The sequence below is a fragment of the Meles meles genome, chromosome 6 (assembly GCF_922984935.1).
Source record: "Meles meles chromosome 6, mMelMel3.1 paternal haplotype, whole genome shotgun sequence".
Classification (NCBI taxonomy): domain Eukaryota; kingdom Metazoa; phylum Chordata; class Mammalia; order Carnivora; family Mustelidae; genus Meles; species Meles meles.
The window spans coordinates 91,688,360-91,708,330 of record NC_060071.1 but is presented as its reverse complement, the minus strand read 5'-3'; positions in this window follow the sequence as shown (position 1 = coordinate 91,708,330).

The window sequence follows — 19,971 nt, the reverse complement described above, 5'->3', positions numbered from 1 at the left end:
TATTATGACTTTCTACAATTTGATTGAAAACAACATCCATGAATATCTATTAATGGTAGAAACAGTCACAGCTAAATATGAAGACATGAACTTTGTTCCTTGAGAGCATTATTACCAAAGATCTTGAAGAAGATATTAAAATAAGACACTCCTAATCCCAGTACTCAAACACAACTTTTCATCCTTTGTACCTTGCTTTCTGAGCCTTGTCTGTGACATACATGCTTTTGTGCAGCCTTTCTATACATAAAATCATACCAACATTTTTGTTATTTCTACATAGCATTTTAAATATCCTTTTAAATGGTTGCATAAAGCACTCTCAGGGTGTTTGCTATAATTTACTAAAGCAATCTTCCTTTATAAGAAGTTTGTTATTTCCAAATTACGTGTCATCTTAAATTAAGTATCTGGACTGCACCTGATCTGCAGAGATGCTGCAGTCCTAGGTTTTGCACACTACTGTCATTATTTCAGTGCAACAGAATAAAGCGACTCCTATAGTTTTAACCAAAATATAACACTTTTCAGTTGCATATAGAGATAGATAAGAAGGAACATTCGACAAATAGCTAGACAGAATTAATCTCTACATCATAGGTCCCCATTTAGTTCCATTTCTGTGTTCCATGGAAACTTTTTTTAGTGTTAAAAAGAGAAATGATATTAAAGTGAGTTTTAACTGTTTCCAAAACACAAAACTTTATTTCAAATTCAGTTATTCCCTTGATTGAATTTTTATTTTGTTTCTGTAGAATAAAATGTAGGTATATATCTGTGCAGATATTTAAGTCAAATTTGCACAGAGAAAGTAGTTTTTAATAATATGTATATATCCAGGAACCTGAGTGGCTCAGACGGTTAAGCTTTCAACTCTTGATTTCAGCTCAGATCATGATCTCAAGGTCATGAGATTGATCTCCATGTTGGGCTCCATGCTCTCAGTACAGAGTCTGCTTGAGATTCTCTCCATCTCTCTCTTCTCCTCCCCCAGCTTGCACTCACACACTCTCTTTCTAAAATAAATAAATCTTTAGTATGGATATGTCTTAAACTGTTGCTTTTATGTGTGATTTGAGCATCCTGAAATCCAAATTTTACAAAGACATGTAATATATATCTATATATTACACACATATGTGTGTATATGTGTGTGTGTATAGATGCGTGTGTGTAAAATTTTGCTTAGCTAGCCTGCAAAGGTGACAAAATTTTTATACATTTCTTTTTGTTAGGTTGCTGACTTAGAGAAATAAAAGCATTCTCTTCCTTGGAAGATAAAAATGTTGCAATATATGTATCTTTGGACATTTTTGAATTATTTACTTTAACCTAGCATAATTTATTTTATTTGATCCCTTCCAGAAGCAGGATCTGAAGAAACTGAACTGGGTCCAAAAGCAGGATAGCATGGGAGTCAGGGTTCAGTGTTAGAATTTGGCCAAAAGAAAGCAGGCAAGGAAGAGTTATCCTAGTAATCTAGGATAGGCAGGATAGAGATCTGCTTGTTTAGTGCATTGTGGACTAAAAATAAATCTAATCAACATTATTAATTATATTATTTCAAATCTACTGCAGTTAACTGGAGTCTTAGTCTATGGTTCTTATATGGTGAGAGATCTAAAGAATTCCTTTTAAGACCTGAACAATGCACTTTCAATCTTGAAGGAAATCTCACACAGTACACAGCATTGGATAAACAATACTTATTCAAAGTTAGTATTGTTAAGGCTACTCATTACACCATAGATTTGCTTTGGGCACGCAATATTTTTCCTGAATTTATAATTAACTTTATCCTTTTGTTTGTCTCAAAGTTTATGTGGATGGTCTATACTTAGAAGCATCTTTTAATCCTGCAAATAATAGCTGCATGTAAAATAGAAGAAATAATGGAGTCTTCTGTGCAGAACAATAGTGTATCACTATGTCCAGATCTTTTGTTAACCAAAACAAGCACATTTTAAAGCAAGTTGTCTCATGCCTGGCTGTCTAGTAGCTTTCATGAAAAAATTATTTTTAGCAGAATTAGAAATGGCCTGGATCAAAAGAATTCTTTTGATTTGTAACATAATGTGTGAAAAATGGAGTATATCTAAGATCTATTTCTCTAGAACCAAGTGAAATAGGTTCAAAGATAATGAAGTCCTATATTGTCCAAACAAAGAGTGAATCGGACATTTTGTTCCTCCTTTTTTGTTCTATTTTTATAAACAATATCTTCATTTTTCTGATCATAAAAGTATCATATAGTCATTGTAGAAAATTTGGAATATATAGGAAAAATATAAAGAAGAAAATAAAAATCAACAGCAGTCCCCCAGCACGTACAGCTCTTCCTTGACACAGTCAATTCAGTAAGACATTTTCTTTAGATATGCTAGTTGGTTCAGGAGTAAGTATATGACTTTAGATGAGGGAATTAGGTCCAGTGAGCCTCCGTACTCTTCCCCCCTCCCAAAACTATTAAGGGAGCCTAGAACTGCCAAGGGGCAGAATTTACCAGGGGGAGTCCCCAGGGGGAGCTGCGTTGGGGGGATGGAGAAAAAAGACCCAAGTCTCCAAACATGATTTTGAGCCCCCAAATCTAGCCCTGTAAGAAACCAACTCAAGGCATGTAAGTCAGTAATTTTCACCACTTTTTTCCCCTCCCTAATTTAGTAAGTATTTGTAGTAAGGTGAGTATTTGTCAGTTGCATCCAAAAAGCTTCTGGTTTATCGCCCATTGACTAAATCCCTGCTCTGTGGAGTTACCACAGCAATTAAAAAGTCACAATTCTTTATGAAACAATTCTGTTTACCTAACACTTTGGTGAGAAACATGGAAAAAAAAAAGAAAGTAGATCATTCTTGTACAAGGTTGTAGTTAGAACTCATTTCTATTGTTCCTATCAATTTATTGACTTCTCTGTTTATGGAGTATGTCAAATATGGAAAGAACATTGAATTCCTCTAATCTGGGGATCAAATATGTTGGCTCTGGTGCTACAAAACCTTCCTCTCTTATCCAAGGAAGATACTCCAGATGGATCATGACACTCAGTTGACTGAGCCTAAATTTGGCCTTAGGGTCTTTGCATTCCAGAAAGTCACAGCCATCAACTGGAGTCAGTTCTCAAGATGAACCTATTTATTACTCCTGCTCAGTCCATTCCCTTCATTTAAAGACAGGAAAGCATAGTACCTGTGGGGTTAAGTAACTTGTTCATGATCACCAGGTAGTTAGTGAGCTCTTTTTCTGGTTATTGCTAACTTCTTCCAGGTAGCTAAAATCATCATCTGTAAAAATCCCTCAGTGGTTACCTATGCTATTCATAGAACTTTATTGGTTTAGACAAATAATGTGACATACCTTATATTTCTTATTTTAAAACATTCACACCTGTTACAAGTTGCATGGTTACTGCTGTGTAAAAGATAATTACAAAAATTTCTGACATACAGTCAATAAAAACCACTGATTTTGGTGTGGTGCATGGCTCTGCTGATTTCTGCTGGGCTCAGCTGGAGCACATAAAGGTTGGGTCTACTCTACACGTTTCATTCTTCTTGGACCAGTGGACTAACTAGGATGTGTTCTTCCTATAGTGGGGGCCCTCTAAAAGAAGTTTCTGAGTCCCAGCTTATTTAATGTCTCATTGGCCAAAGCAAGTTACATCACAAGTTCAAAGACAAGGAGTAGAGAACTACACACAACTTCTGCAGCAGGAGCTAAAATGTTACATGGCAAAAAGTTTGGACAAAAGGAAGAATGAAAAATTGGGGTCAATAATAAAATCCACCATGTAAGTCAGAAAGGAAAATTATAGGATTCCATAAAAATACATAAATTGAGGAAGACCCAATCTAGTTGGGAGAGCTTCTTATAACCAATGTTCTCCTTATGGAAGCCATTATATGGTTATCAGCTGAAGATAGAAGAAACTTCCGTGCAGGGATAACAGCTTGTATAAATGTTCTCTGGAGGAACAGAGAGGCCAGAATGTCAGAAGCACTGAAGGCATGGGGTAGAGGAGTGGGAGATGATACTGGAGAAGTGGGTAGGCCTTACCATTCAGATAGTTCTATTATCCAACAAAAGGTGAGATGCAATTGATTGGAGTTAAGTAGAGAAGTGACATAAATGTAATTTGTCTTTGGAAAAGATCACTGGTTAGAATGCAGAGAATTAATTTTAGGGGGCAACAGTGAAATGGTAAGAGCAAACAACAGATCCTACTTTCAAGCAGGGCAATAGGGTGAGGACAGAGAGAAATGAACACAATTAAGAGACAGTTTGAGGGTAGAATCAAGAGGACTCAGGTTCTTATACCGCATGTTTCTATTCTCTTTACCTCAGTCACATGTACTTTCTTTCAATTCCTACGCTCACCAGGTACCTTCTACCGCAGAGTCTTCATTATGCCATTTGTTATACCTGGTACACTCTTCTATTTTCTTTGCCTATTTTAGCTCTTAATCATCCTTCATATGTATGTTTCAACATCACTTCCTTAGGGAAGAAGATCTGATCTTTCAAAAAAATATTGTGGGTCTTCATAGCATGAAATGACTCTTTTGCATAACACTTGATATAATCGAAATTTCACATTTGTTTTATGGTCTTTTGCTTAGTGCCTATCTCTGCCCACTGAGCCTTGAGCACCATAAAGACAAACACTGTATTTGGGTTTATTTCTCACGATGTTCCCAGTTCTGAGCTCAGTGCCTATATTTGTAGTAGTTATTTAAAGTGTCTGACTTGAATGAATGCTTCTGAATAGAACATTTGGATGCATATTGGGTACATAAATGCTTAAGATGGTCAGTTGTTAGAGGTGACGATATTTCTGAAGTTAATTTCCATCTAGTAAAGCCAGGATGAAACAAAAAAAAAAGCTGAAAATTAAAATCAGGAATAATTTTCAGAGAGATAACTAAGTATTTAAGCAGAAACTGAATATCCTTCTCTATAAAAGCTTTGATGCCTACAGCAAGGGCACCTCTGTGACCTGATGAATATGATCAATACATTCCATAGATTGAAGATTAAAAGTAAGCCACTGAGTTGCAATAAGAATCATATTAAAATTCATAGCACTCTTAAGTGACAAGAAGTCTGTTGGAGCAGAACCCAGGTAAAATTTACATTTGCTCTGGGGCATCACCTCTGTGTCATGTTTCCTCCCTCTAGTCAGTGAATGGAGGCCCCAGAAGCCCTTGAAAAAGGGTCACTTTTGAGCCTTGAGAGTGTAAGAAAGAGATTAGGCAGAGCATCCTGAAGTAATCATGGAGCAAAAAATAAATTGCATCCTTTGCCATCAACAAAAAAGAAATTACAGCAAACGAGGCTATCCCAGAGGCCATTTAAATCTCCTTAAACTTTTGCTTCATTCTAATCACTATACCCGAAAGACCTTTGAGTTTGTTCTTTATGGTTTATAGCTTTGTATTCCAGAAAACTCCAAAAGAAAACATGAGATGGCAGGAAAGAAGCAAAAAGACTTTGGGAAATAAATGTTTATAATTTAGGATTTCTTAATGGCATTTTTCTTGGTGTGTATGTGTGTGTGTGTGTGTGTGTGTGTGTGTTACTGTGGCTGCAAAAAGTATACTCTAGAAAGGACTGTCACTTGAATGCTGGGTGCCCTGTGCCCACTATCTTAGATCCTTAGTTACTGCCTCTACTACTAGTACTAGTACTGGTACTACTACTACTACTACTACTACTACTACTACTACTACTACTACTTGCAGTTACATGTGGAATGTTACTGGACTACATCTAATATCTTAGGTTATAGTGAACCTATCAGAATATTTTCTTGGGTAGCACAATGTTAGGCAAATAGCCCAGTCTGATGAATCCTGTGGTCTGCTCTTCCTTCTGCCTTGACTGCATTATTCTTCAGTTGGCGTAGGGGGTTTGCTTTCTCTCTGTAGGGTAACAATGCAATTCAGAGTTCTAAGAACTTCAAGCATTTGGACTCATTGCAAGTGACATTTTTTTCTTGCATTCAATATGAAGAAACTTGTAAAAGTTGTTCATGGTGGCCTTTTCATGGAAGACAGTGCATATGGTAGTTTTCATCCTTGAGTATTTTTAGCAGTTTCAGGCACTTAACTCTTACCTGTTCTTACTTTTTTTTTTTTGATAAATATTTTCAAGTGTGTGTGTGTGTGTGTGTGTATAGCTTTGAATTTTTAAAAAAGATTTTATTTATTCATGTGAGAGAGAGCAAGAGAAGGAGAATGAGTGGGGTGAGGGGCAAAGGGAGAGGGATTAGCAGACTCCCTGCTGAGCAAGGAGCCCAACACAGGGCTCAGGGCTTGATCCCAGGACCCTGGGATCATGATCTGAGCCAAAGGTAGTTGTTTAACCTGCTGAGCCACCCAGGTGCCCCAGGGTTTTATATTTCCTTTGAATCCACATTCTTCTAAGTTATTTTGGTGGTTATTTGCAATAAAGCATTTTTTTTTTTTTAGATTCAGAAACCAGAAAAAATGTGATGAAAAATCTCCAGATGTGTTTTTTGAGATAAATTGAGTAAATATTAAGAAAATGAACATTCTGTCCATGATGAAAACTTACAGAATGTGAAATATGCCATTTCTAAGCTACTGTACCTAGACTGACAAAGTGTAGGTGATTTGAGGTACGAAAGTGAGGGCTTTTAGAGCTGTAACCTTCTATAGAATATTTTTCTTCACCAGTTGTGCTCAGTCACCCAAATTTCTAGATTCTATTCCAAGCTAAGGCTTTAATCAAAAATGTAGTTTCCTGAGTCTACCATGGTAACTGAGACTATGGCATCATTTTCTGAACAATAATTCTGATTGCTGATAATTTCTTCATGAAGCCTAGAAATCAAAACTACCAGTATTTATTAAGTTTTCACTATATGCCCAGTGGATTTTAGAAAGCAGAAGTGATGTTATCTGTGTCTGGGGAGCTTTCAGTTAATGAGGAAATAATATAGGACAATAGATGATCAAGAGGTAGGTCTGTGTTATAATCTACAAGTGTTGTGGGATGCCAACAATGGGGATGATGACAGGCTTTGGGGTTACCTGAGGGGGAGGTAGAACTTGAGCCAACTATGAAGAGTGTGTAAGCTTTGAAGGGATGGATATGATAAAAGGGGGAAATACTCATAAGGAATGAAGAGGGGAACATCTGGTTACAGCAAAATATAGCAACGAGTGAGGCCTGGGTGAAGGGGATTAAGGTATAGGAAAAAGGAAGAAGTAAAGGCATCAAGGAAGGAGGCAGTGGAATGTGGCTTGAAAATTGTACACCACTGCAGCCTCCTTTAAAGCCTATACTTCTTACTCTTTGTTCTAATAGAGTTTGTTTGCCAGAGAAAGGAGTTTGATTCTCTATTGAACAAGGGAATTCATGATTTCAGTAGGCTTAACAAGGCAGTTATCCAAAGATTGCAGGAGAGAGGAACTGGAATTAAAAGACCACGTACGAAGTTACTGCAGCCATTTAGTGTAATACAGTGAAGACAAAAATCAGGGTTTGGTAAACTTTCTATAAAGGGTAAGTTAGTAAATATTTTAGACTTTTTAGACCATACGATTTCTGTGGCAACTACTGGACACAATATATAAACAAATAAGCATGGCTGTGTTTTAATTAAACCTTATTTACAAGACAGAAGGTTTATTTGGTCTATAGGTCATAGTTTATGGACTTCCGGTCTCAACCACATGGTGACATGGAAATGAAAAGAAGGAAACAAATTGAGATGTTGAAAAAGTTCTTATATTCTAATATCTGCTTGAATAAAAGGAATTAGGAGATGAATGAACCAAAGATTTCAAACAATGCATCAGTCCTTGAAATGTCAGTATGAGATTCATCAATGTGGAGATCACAAGTTAATTCACAAAAGTTATTTGTTGAAGGAGAAGAATAAAGTTAAGGACTATTAAGATAGAATGGGATGGTGTTGATATTCTGTTATTTGACCTAGGTGTTGGATACACTGGAGTGTATAATTTGTAAAAATTTTTATGAAGATGCACAATTACACTTTTTGTCTTTAGCTTGTGGTGTACTTCAATAAATGATTAAGGAGGTTGAAAAGAGAGTAAAACTAGTGAAAGGACAAAAAAATCGTGATCATAAAAGTAGAAGAACCAGAAGAAGGAAATATCACAAAAACTAAGAGAAGGTAGAAGAAGAGAGACTAATCAGCAGGCCCGAAGAAAGAGGTATGGTTAAAATGAGGGTAAAGAAATGGGCTTAAATGGAACTAGAAAGTAAGAGATTATCTCCAAATGGTAACTTCAGTGGAGTGGTTTGGTTGAAAATTAGTTTTTAAGCAGAAAAGAGGGGATAAGGAAATGGAATCATCTGTTAAAGCACTCAAGGACAGTGACCATAGAGGAAAAGACAAAAGTAAGATGTATTGAAAGGAATAATAGAACAGTGTGTGTGTTTTATTTCTTGTTGTTTTTAATGAGGAATACTGTATATGTTTGAGAAAATGAGAAAATAAACCAGTGTATAAGATTAAAGATGTTAATAAGTGATGGAGAACATATGTGACAAAATAAGTGGATAAGAAGAATGTTTACCTCTAAAAAATAAATAGCATATTCATAAAGAAAGACAGGATAAATTTAGATCAAGAGTTACTCAAAAGGTCAGATCTATTCATGGGGTGGAAGCCATGTGCCCAGTTTTGTTTGCACATGCATGGAAGAGTTAATTTGGAAGACGAGGAGGAAAATCTCTTTAACTTTAGGAATAAGCTAGTAAAAACTGATTGGAAGTGATTGTTAAAGAATAAAGTGCAATTCTAGGATATTCCCAAAAGAATTACACTGAATAATTTCCCTTATGTCCATGCAACTGTGATTATAAATGTGGTCAGTCAGCACATCAGATTACAGATTCTATAAACAATATCATTATTGTATTATTGTGTTGCAAGGGAAATTCCACTTCTTTGAAGATCCATCTTGGTATTGCAATGTTTCTCTTTAGTACAGTCTATTTTATGGAATTAGTATAATGAAGTTGAAAAGGAATCTGGCATAACTAATTTATGAAACAAACATTCTAATACTGAGATCAAAGCTCTAAGTGGTTTAAATATACAAAAGTACTTAATTAAATGAACATATACAGTATTCACACACAAGCTAAAAAATTCAGTGATATTTCTTTATATAATCTTGGAGGGTTATGTTACACATATATATAAAATGCAATTAAAATCAGACTTCTAATTTTAAGGACTCTGGGTATTTATTTAAGTGTTTTCATCACTTGTAATTCACTTTGAAAATATGCCAAACCCCATCAGATCCACTAAAATTAAGACCATGAAGCAATAAATAAAAATCAAATCACTTTGTGAAATTGTATTATATGGGTATAATTGGATACACCTAGCTGCCTCATCCTGATACTTAATAAACATTTTTCACATTGCAATAAAATTATCAGTCCTCACTGAACTATGTATGCAAAATTGATCAAACAGTTGAACCTTAATGAACAGAGATATTTGCATCTCATTACTAGGTTGTATAATTCTGCTCATAAATTTTATGAAATATTTTTAATGTTCAATTCATTTCAGATGAAAGTGAAAAATTTTTTTTAAATATCTATCCTGAAGTCTTTTATTCCTCAGTAATGCTCTTTTACTAATATTCTTTCATTTTAATAAAGTGGATCGAACCAGGCTAAGATTACAAATTTTAATTAAAGTTCCATAACTTGACGAATTATTCTCGAAGGTCCATGAAATATTTATCAGTCAGTTGGATCAAGACAATGTTTTACAACATGCACATATTTAAGTAACTTTAATGGTAGTGGGCCTTAACTATTTTGATTATCATTAACTATTCTAATAAAGACTAATATTATTTACAACTCTGGGTCTTACAGTTCATCATAGTTTTGCTGAATATTGAAATATTAACAGTGGCTACTATTATTGTAATTTTTTTTTAAACTTTCACACAGATTTATTCTTCTGTTCTGGGACTAATACCCATTCATCTTTCAATCTATTATTGTAATTTTAATATTTGTTGTGGCTGGTTGAATTTTTTTTCTGTTGTTACTTTGGTGTTTTTACATTAGGGAGAACCCAAACCTCCTCTTGTTCTTATGATGCTCTCCAAGGAAGAGAAGTATAATAAGATACTCCATTAGACCTTATCTCCTAGGAATGGAATTCCTTCTCTGGTTTAAAGGTCAGCACCCTTGTGGTTAAATCTCTTTTCTTTCTCTATTCCTAAAGAGAAGTGGGTAATCCCTATTTTTAGGTAATCCTTACTCCAGAGTAGATTTGGGAGGTCAGCCTTGGCCGGCAGAGTTTTAGAAACTAGGGTAAGTTTTATTTCTCGGTCCTTTGTCTTTGGAGTAAAAGGCATGCTTTCAGTGGGTCTTTTCTTGTTTTGGGGCCATAAGCTACCAACTAAGGGTAGTGCTGAAAGGAGAAAACATACAACGTCATTACGTTTTAAGTGTTATTATGGTTGAAAAAGGGAGTCTTCTCATAGGTCTGAACTCGGTCAGAATACTTTTCACTGGAATATGAGGCCCGGCTTCTAATGGTCATCTAACGTTTATTTGTCTTGCTGTGTTGGGTTATGTCTTATGCATATATTCCCTCATATTCCCTCAAGAAATTCACAGAGCTTTTTCTTACTATCTGACTGAAAGTACCCAACCTCTCTATTTCCTTCATAACACTTATTACATTAAGAAATTATATATCTGTTTGTGTGTTTGTCTATTCTTTTATCTGTCTCCCCTAATTGAACATATCCTATGTGAGATCAAGAACTTTGTTCTATCTTGATCACCTGGAGCAAAATGCGCACTCAGTAAACACTCATTGAACAAGGGGATATACCCTGAGACGACTCCCAGTGAGTCGTACCTTTGTGTAATTCCCCCTTGAGTGTAGACAGATCTTGTGATTGGCTTCTAGCCAACAGAACATGGCAAAGATGAGAGGATTTTTTAAAATTTAGTTAAGACCCCAAATCAGTTGACTTTTGAGTTAATAAAAAGGAAGATTATCCTGGATGGATCTGACTTAATGAGGTGAAATTCTTAAAAATCTCTATGCCTTATTAATATCACTATTTAATAGTACCCTGTTCCATTGCTCCACACTGCATATTTATGGATGTAAAACAAGGAAATAAGGTTAACCGGGTTTCTTTATGCACACATTTACACTTTTAATTTTTAAGACTTAATTAAGGGTTATTGCGAACCTCTTCAAGAAGTGGCCATCTAATTAGTATACTAAAACATTTGAACAAGAGTGAAAGATACTTTCAAAGCTATATATGAACAAATGCAAGAGCAGAGAGCAAACTGAATTGATGATGATGAGTGATTAGACAGACTTAAGGTCGATATAAGTGAAAAGATAACAGTTTTACCTTTCTTTTTTCCCTGAGTCTTCTTGCCTCTGCAGTCATTCCTACTACATATTATCTTCTGTATGTACCATTTATAATTTGCTTTCGTACTAAATAGTGTACAGTTTCAACTCAAACCCTTGGCTATAGATGCAATGTATACAAAGATGGCTCCAAAATTTTTGTCTACCCCAGCTCTCCTTTCTGAGCTCTAGTCTTATAGAACATAATTCTTTGCTGGACTCATATCTTTGGGTATCTTAAACTATGCTTCTGGGTGATCTCTGAAAGACCTATACATAAATCTGCTTATGTTAAAATTCTTTAGCACCTGCAAGGTTATCCATCTATTACCTGTTGTTTTGCAGTGTTTCAATCTTCTCTCTCATTTCTTTACCCTGTGCTCCAGCTGCATTTAACGTCTTGCAGATTGTGCATTCACCAGACAATTTTATTCTCTGTCGTGTGCCAGTTCTTGTACATGAAAATTACCTCCATGTCTACTTAGTTCAAGTATGGCTTCTTCTGTGATGACTTGTAGAAATGATAACATCCTTTTTGATGTTCCAACCTCATCTTCTACAAGCATGTATGCTAATGGCTGTCACAATAGGCTTCATGTTTGTATCTTCAGCTTGATTTGAAATACCTTTAGAGTAGCAACTGTGTCTGGACATCTCTGTAAGCTCAGCACATACCACCATACACATGATAAGTTCTCATTAAATGTATGATGAATGAAGGACTGAATAAGGAAGGTATAGCTTCCTTTTTGAAGGAGTTTGAAAAAGTTATCTATGTTTGTCGAAAACATTTTTTACTAAAATATATTTCCACTCTTAAGTAGACTGTCTTAGTCATTCAAGAAAAACATCTGCCATAGCCAAATGATTAGATGTGTCCTTTGGACTCTCGGAGCCTCTTTCCTGGTTACATATCACAGGGACATTCACACACAGACCCACGAGGGGACATGTAGAATCTTCATTAGTCTTACTTGTAGAAACCTAGAGTTGGGAGGCTACGTAGTTGTCCATTGCTAGGGTAATGGATAAGGAACGTAATGCAAATGCACATTATGGACTACTATGCAGCAATCAGAATCAGATATATGTCCAGAAATTTGGCTATATCTTTTAAAATATAGAGCTGAGTTAAAAAGTAATACTCAGAATAGTATCTACAGAATACTATTTATTTAAATTAAAATGCATGTGCAAACAATGCAAGACTCACAATAGTGCATACATATAAAGGATACACAATAAACATGTTAGAGTATTTTCTTCTGAAAGGAAGACAAATGTGAAGAAAGTGAATAAAAGCAATAGATTAAATAAATCAATAAATAAAATTAGAGAAACAATAAGTGTAATACATCAGGTGCCTGGGTGGCTTTGTGGGTTAAGCCTCTACCTTCTGCTAGGTCATGATCTCAGGGTCTTGGGATCAAGCCCCACGTTGGGGTTTGCTCAGCAGGGAGCCTGCTTCCCCCTCTCTCTGCTTGCCTCTCTGCTTATTTGTGATCTCTCTCTCTGTGTGTCAAATAAATACATAAAATATTTTAAAAAATAAGTGTAATACATGATGAAATTGACTGATTAACTCAAATTTCTGAACCACAAACATGAAAAGAAACTTAGAAAATAAGAAGTTAGTATAAAGGAGAATTTACACTGTTACTTAAAAATATAAGTGACCAAAAAAATAAATAAGTGACCTAAATAGAATAATTAGGAATATACAACATTATAATAACCGACTTAAGTGGAAATGGAAGTCGAGAATATCAGTAACCTTAGAAAAAATTATATTGTCAGAGAATTAGCTCAAAAAATGACCCATACATCTTTTGTGTAAGTTCTGGCAAAGCTTTAGGGAATAAATAATTCACATGCTCATTAAATTATGACACAGAATAGAAGAATGTGGGACACTTCCAAAATACAAAATCACCTTTCCTCCCTTCATACAACACTGATCCTAAAATCTAACAATGATGGGACAAAAAGAAAAACAAATATCATGACAAAGACTCTGACTCCATTTTTGATGTTTGACAGATGACGATTTTCTGCTCTTGCCTCACATCTGGGCAAGCTGCTAAGAAACCCTGAGCTTTTCCTACCCTGACACTGAAGTTCAAGCCACAGGGACCCTGACCCAGGCCCAACCCCTAACCACAATATAGACCACAGCCACGGGTACCTTCCTTCACTCAAGTCATTTTAGACCTGCTTTGGTGCCAGCCTTTCTCTCCCCAGAAGTCCTCCTATGTGAGCAGTAAACCTTTTCATGCCCTCTTATTTCACCAGTCTGTCAATGTCTGAACAAATTTCAAGTCGGGAATTGATCGCACCCAGGGCAACCACAAAATAGTTGGCATTGGGAGGTCTCTCTTATCTTGTGGGTTTTTTTGTTTTGTTTTGCCTTTTTTTTTTTAAACAAAAACAAGTTATTTATTTGAGAGAGAGAGAGAGAGCGTGAGAGGGGAGAGGTCAGAAGGAGAAGCAGACTCCCTTGTTGAGCAGGGAGCCTGATGTGAGAGTGGATCCTGGAACTCCAGGATCATGACCTGAGCCAAATGCAGCTGCTTAACCAACCAAGCTACCCAGGTGCCCTCTCTTCTCTTGTTTTTTGCCTGCTGGTGAGCACACAGATCGAGCTGCTGCCTGCTGGCCAGCATATGTTAGTTCTATTGCTGTGTGCTGCCGGGCTTGTATTTTGTTGTATTTTGAGTTGTGCTGTGCTGTGATGCATTTACTGAGCCCCACCAAACATCTGTTATAAATGTAACTAATCGAGCTGGAAGTTTTGATAAGCATTGAAGGACAGGAGTGTGGGTTTTGAAGTCCTCTTTAAAGCAGCCCCGGATTGTGGGTTTTGACCTGGACCTATTTAGGTGTTTTATCTCCAGCAGAAATCATAGCTGATTCTAGGTCCAAGGGACTCATCCTGTCACCTTTGGTTGTGTGTCTCAACCAGGCATTGACCCCTGTGCAGTGTATGGGTCCATTAGTTGATTGCCTCTGTGAGGAAGAGTCGTCACTATACTGCACATGCAGGTCCACATTCCTAAATTTATTGGGCTCCCTGGGACTCTTAAATACCTTAAATGCCTCTGCTATTGCTGGTGCTGCTGCTGCCCAGGCCTCTATAGCAGCATCATCATCCTCAAGCTTATAGGGAGGAACTCTCATGGAAGCCCATGCCATGGACCAAAATGCAGCATCATTTTATTAGATAGCTATAAAATAAACCGATAAAGACAGTAGATTTGATTGGGTACCAAAGCTTATCAACATATCAAGTGGTTAATTCAAACTCAACTTAATTTCAGAGTCCCTTAACCCAAACAAGTAATGATCACTTTGGGAGAGGCCCCTAAGTCCAATATTACTAATCTGGTCTATTTTGGAAAGGAGATATAATAAATACTATCAGGATAGAGAGGACTCCTCTCTCCCCCAGTATATCCAGCAACCAAAAACTACAGCACAACAAAATAAAACAAAATGATTTCTTTATGCAGTGGGAAGAAACAGGAACGGTAGCAGGGGTCTGTGATTTGACCTAATTGGAAATTCAAAATTTACTAAAGGAATTTATGCAAAAGAAAGATAAAAAGATTACCCACTGGCTATAGTATCTTTATAGTAAATGTTCTAAATTAACTAACATCTGCTGAGATGCACTAATTGATGAATCTTGGTGGCCTAAATTGATACTTGGGTTCAAATTGCAGTTATGACTAGGGATCGTGTTAAATTTAAACAAAGTATCATCTATATTTTTAGGGGAGTTACTGTACATAAAATAGAGGACAAAGAGGTATGCCTCACCTTAACCACCAGAAACTCTGTCTTGCCTAAATTTCTCATGGTCACAGTGTCAAGTGTCCTATAATATCCCATAGTGGGCATTGATGTTCTGGGCCCAATAGTCATAAAATAAAATTAAGCCTTTGGCACTTGAAATTGGCTTAATAAAATGGAACTCCTTGACTACCCCTTCACTTACTCCCAGGTTAAATAGTTAATATAATCCTGTACAGATTCAAACAAGACCTAAAGAAATTAAGACCACCATACAGTACCTGCTGAAGGAAAGGGTCATAGTTCCAATTGCTGACTTTGCTGATGCTGATTCTGATAAAAGTGAATGGTACCAAACACTGGATTACCTCAGGCAGCTCATTTTAGTGTAAGAGGAACAGATTATGTAGTGGGGAAAAGAAGAAAAGATGTCTATCTCACAACCTATACCAAAATAAATTCCAAATGACATAAAGACTTTATTTCATTTTTAAAATAAAAGTTCTGGAAGATCATATATCTTGCTTTGAGGAAAGACTTTCTTAGGCTGACACTAAACCAGAAACCGTAAAGGATAGAAATACTGCATTTGCGTACCTAAATAAAATGTCCTTATAAAATAATAAAATATAGATGAATTAAAAGAAAAACAAGAAAACCCTGAGAACATTTGTGGTATATACAGTGTATATGACGAAAAGTTAATATCTGTGACTTACAAAGCTTCTTTACAAAATATTTACACATTAATGAAAAATAGACAAAGAAATGACGATACTGCATTGAAGAAAAAAATGGAAACGTTAAGGGTATGACAATATCTATTTTTAACAATAAAAATGTAAATTAAAATAACAAAGTGATAGTATTTTTATTATCTAAATTGGCAAGTACAGAAAATTAGGAACACATAACATTGGCCTTGGTGCTGGCAGATGGGAACATTGATATGCGGCTGGTGGCAGCATAAATTTATATGCACTTCTTAAAACCTATCTATTAGTGTAAGTGTTTCTCTAGAGAAACAGAACGAGTAGGATGAATATCTATCTATATATGAGAAGAGGTTTATTATAAAAAAAATTGGCTCACATGATTATAGAGGCTGATATGTCTTAAGATGTGTAGTTGGCAAGCTGGAGACCCAGGAGAACTAATGATACAGTTCCACTCTGAAGTCTGGCAGGCTTGAGATCCAGAGAGAGCTGTTTCAGCTCAAGTCTGAAGACAGGAAAAAGTCAGGTTCAACTTGATGTTTTACTTCCAGTTTGAAGGCAGTCCGCCGTGAGGAGTTCTGTCTTATTCAGGCCAGGATCAACATTTTTGTTCTCTTCTGGCCCTCAACTGATTAAATGAGGCCCACCCACATTAGGGAGGGCAATCTATTTTACTAAGTCTATCAATTTAAATGTTAAGCTCATCTAAAAACACCCTCCCAGAAACACCCAGAATTATGTTTGATCAGATATCTGGACACCCCGTGGCCTGGTTAAGTTGACACATAAAGTTAAGTGTGTCTGTGTGTGTATGTATTTATATATGTGTGTGCATTGTTTGAACTACAAAATCTACTTGTAAGAATTTATTCTAAGAAAATGATTAACAATAAATGCAAAGATTTAGTTTAATACATTACTGTTGTTTACAATAAAAATTGGAAAATATAAAAATGTTAAAAAGTTTAAGAAATATGAGAAATTTTTATTTAAAAAATATATACCTACAAAGGAAAAAATCCAGAAATAGGTATACATCACCTGTTCTCTCTTTGATAGACTTATAGGTGGTTTTCTCTATCTCTTTTTTTTTCTTATCTGTGTTTTCTAATTATTATTGAACAATATGAACTAGATGTGTAATAAAATATTTTTAAAAAATAGATAAACTGTCACCTTTTGATGCATTACTATACTCTGTATCTTTACCTACCCAAAGAATTGGGTAAGTATTGTGTTTATATACTACTTTGTTCCTCTTAATATTTTAATTATATATTACATTTAGCCATGCTATTTAAACCATTTGAAAACATAATTTTTAATGTCTGCATGAAGCTTCATTATTCACATGAACCACACTTCATTTAATCATATTCTATTGTTCAACAGTGGAAGTATTTATAATAGTGAAAAACTGGAAACACTGTTGTGTATATATTTTGATCCTTAGCACAGATCTCTACAAGTGGAATTAATTAATCAATTTAAATTTTTGAGGTTTTCAGTTAAGTATTTTAAATTGTCTCTTAACCCAGCTGAATGAACTTTTTTCCTGCCTTCTACCAAAAACCCTGGGTTCATCACATCTGAGGTAATTATGACAAACAAATAAACACAAAACTTTTGTTAATTTGAGTGGCTAAATATGGGATTACATTTAGTTTTTATAATTTTCACACCTTTGTTCCAAGTATCTAGTATGTAAGTTTGAATATTTTTCACATTCATTAGCCATGTATGTATGTAAGGTTGTATGTAAGTTTGAAGTATGTAAGGTTGAATATTTTTCACATTCATTAGCCGTGTATATATCTTATTTGTTTTCATTTTTTAAAAGTTTTTATTTACATTCCAGTTAACATTTAACAGTGTATTTTCCCATTTATTCGCTTGATTTTTCTGTATATATAAGGCAGGAGAGGGGAATCTAATTCAGTATAACTCTTTATGTTGTAAAAATTTGATCCTTCGCGTATTTGTAGCTAATGCTTATTCCCAATTTGTGGTTTGTGAGTATTCCTTCAAAAATAACTGTATTTGGCAATTTGCGACGACGTGGATGGAACTAGAGCGTATCATGCTTAGTGAAATAAGTCAATCGGAGAAAGACAACTATCATATGATCTCCCTGATATGAGGACATGGAGAAGCAACATGGGGGGTTAGGGGGATAGGAGAAGAATAAATGAAACAAGATGGGATTGGGAGGGAGACAAACCATAAATGACTCTTAATCTCACAAAACAAACTGGGGGTTGCTGGGGGTGGTGAGATTGGGAGAGGGGGAGGGGGTTATAGACATTGGGGAGGGTATGTGCTATTGTGAGTGCTGTGAAGTGTGTAAACCTGGCGATTCACAGACTTGTACCCCTGGGGATAAAAATACATTATATGTTTATTTAAAAAAAAAATTTGGAGGGGGAGGCGAACCATAAGAGACTGTGGACTCTGAAAAACAACCTGAGGGTTTTGAAGGGTCAGGGGTGGGAGGTTGGGGGAACAGGTGGTTGGTAATAGGGAGGGCACGTTTTGCATGGAGCACTGGGTGTTGTGCAAAAACAATGAATACTGTTACACTGAAAAAATAAATAAAATGGAAAAAAAATAACTATTTACTTAGGGTGCACTAGGTGTCAAGCGTTAGTGCTTTAAATAAACAATTTCATTAGGTGTCATAATAACTTTAGGCTTAAATGTTATTATCCCCATTTTATAGATAAGGAAAGTAAGGGATAGAGATTGAGTGTTTTGTCTGATGCTACCCCTTGGGATTATACTGCTTACATAGAATCCTGGCCCCAAACACTGAGAAGCCGATGGGTTGCCATTGTCCCAGGATCTCAGAGTGGGTGGACAATAGGAAAGAGCCATATACAGGAGCACCTGGACACATGATAATGATAATAATAATGGTATTTTCCTCCATAGAGTGAAGTGCATCTCCATGTTGAATTTAATGTGCTTCAAAGATCTGCATCTCCATCGAGTTCCATGTAGTCCTGTGCCAAAACAAATAGAGGCTGCTATTTGGGCATATTTTCTTAGGTTTTTACTCATTACACACTTGAAAAAAGTTGTGAGTATTTATATACTTCAGAGTTAGTCCTATACCAAATGAATCCCCAGGCCTTTCTGGCTTTTACTTGTTCAAGTTTTGACAAATTTTAAAATGGTATTTGTAGTTCATTGTGTGACTTTAATGCATGATTTGCATTGATTTATCTCAGTCAGAGAAGGGGATAAATTTGCCTGTATACTCACCACACAGAATTAGCAAATTAAAAAATGTTAGCGTTTGATCAGATTTGTCACATGTACACAGATGTTCAGTAAGGAGTTGAAATCCATTTTATTCTTGCTTTCCAGGGTTATTCTCCCATCTTTACAAGAAATTGTGTGTCTTCTTCCGGTTCACTTCATATTTTCTGTTATGAAAATAAATACAAATTTTAAATATGTGCATATATATGTTATATACAGACATAAATGTCTTTGCGACATATAACCTATTATATGTTTTTAGAAACTGAATCAATGCCAAAGCAACTGCAGTGTGTTTTATTAAATGCAAGATATGTATTGAATGTACCCATATTTCTCATGTCTTACTGATTCATTTCAGAAATTGGCTATTATTTATTACATGAATCTACCCTAACTTATTTATTATCATGATGGGCATTTCAGGTTTTCTCACTTTTTTCCAGTATCACAAAAGGACTGTGTATGTAGCAGTTCTCCAACTTCCATAGCCTGTATCAGTACTTCAGTCCTTTTTATTGCAAATAATAATCTATTTTGTGGATATACCATATTTTGTTTATCCATTCTTCAGTTGATGAACATTTGGATTATTTGGACTTTGGGGCTGTCTTGGACAATGCTGCTATGAACATTAGTGAACAAGTTTTTGGATGGATATGTGTTTTCATTTCTCTTGGATATATATACCTAAGTGTGAAACTGCTTGATTTTGGGTAAATCTTTGCTCAATTTTTTGAGTAATTGTCAAACTGTTTTCCACAGGGGCTGCATCATTTTAAATT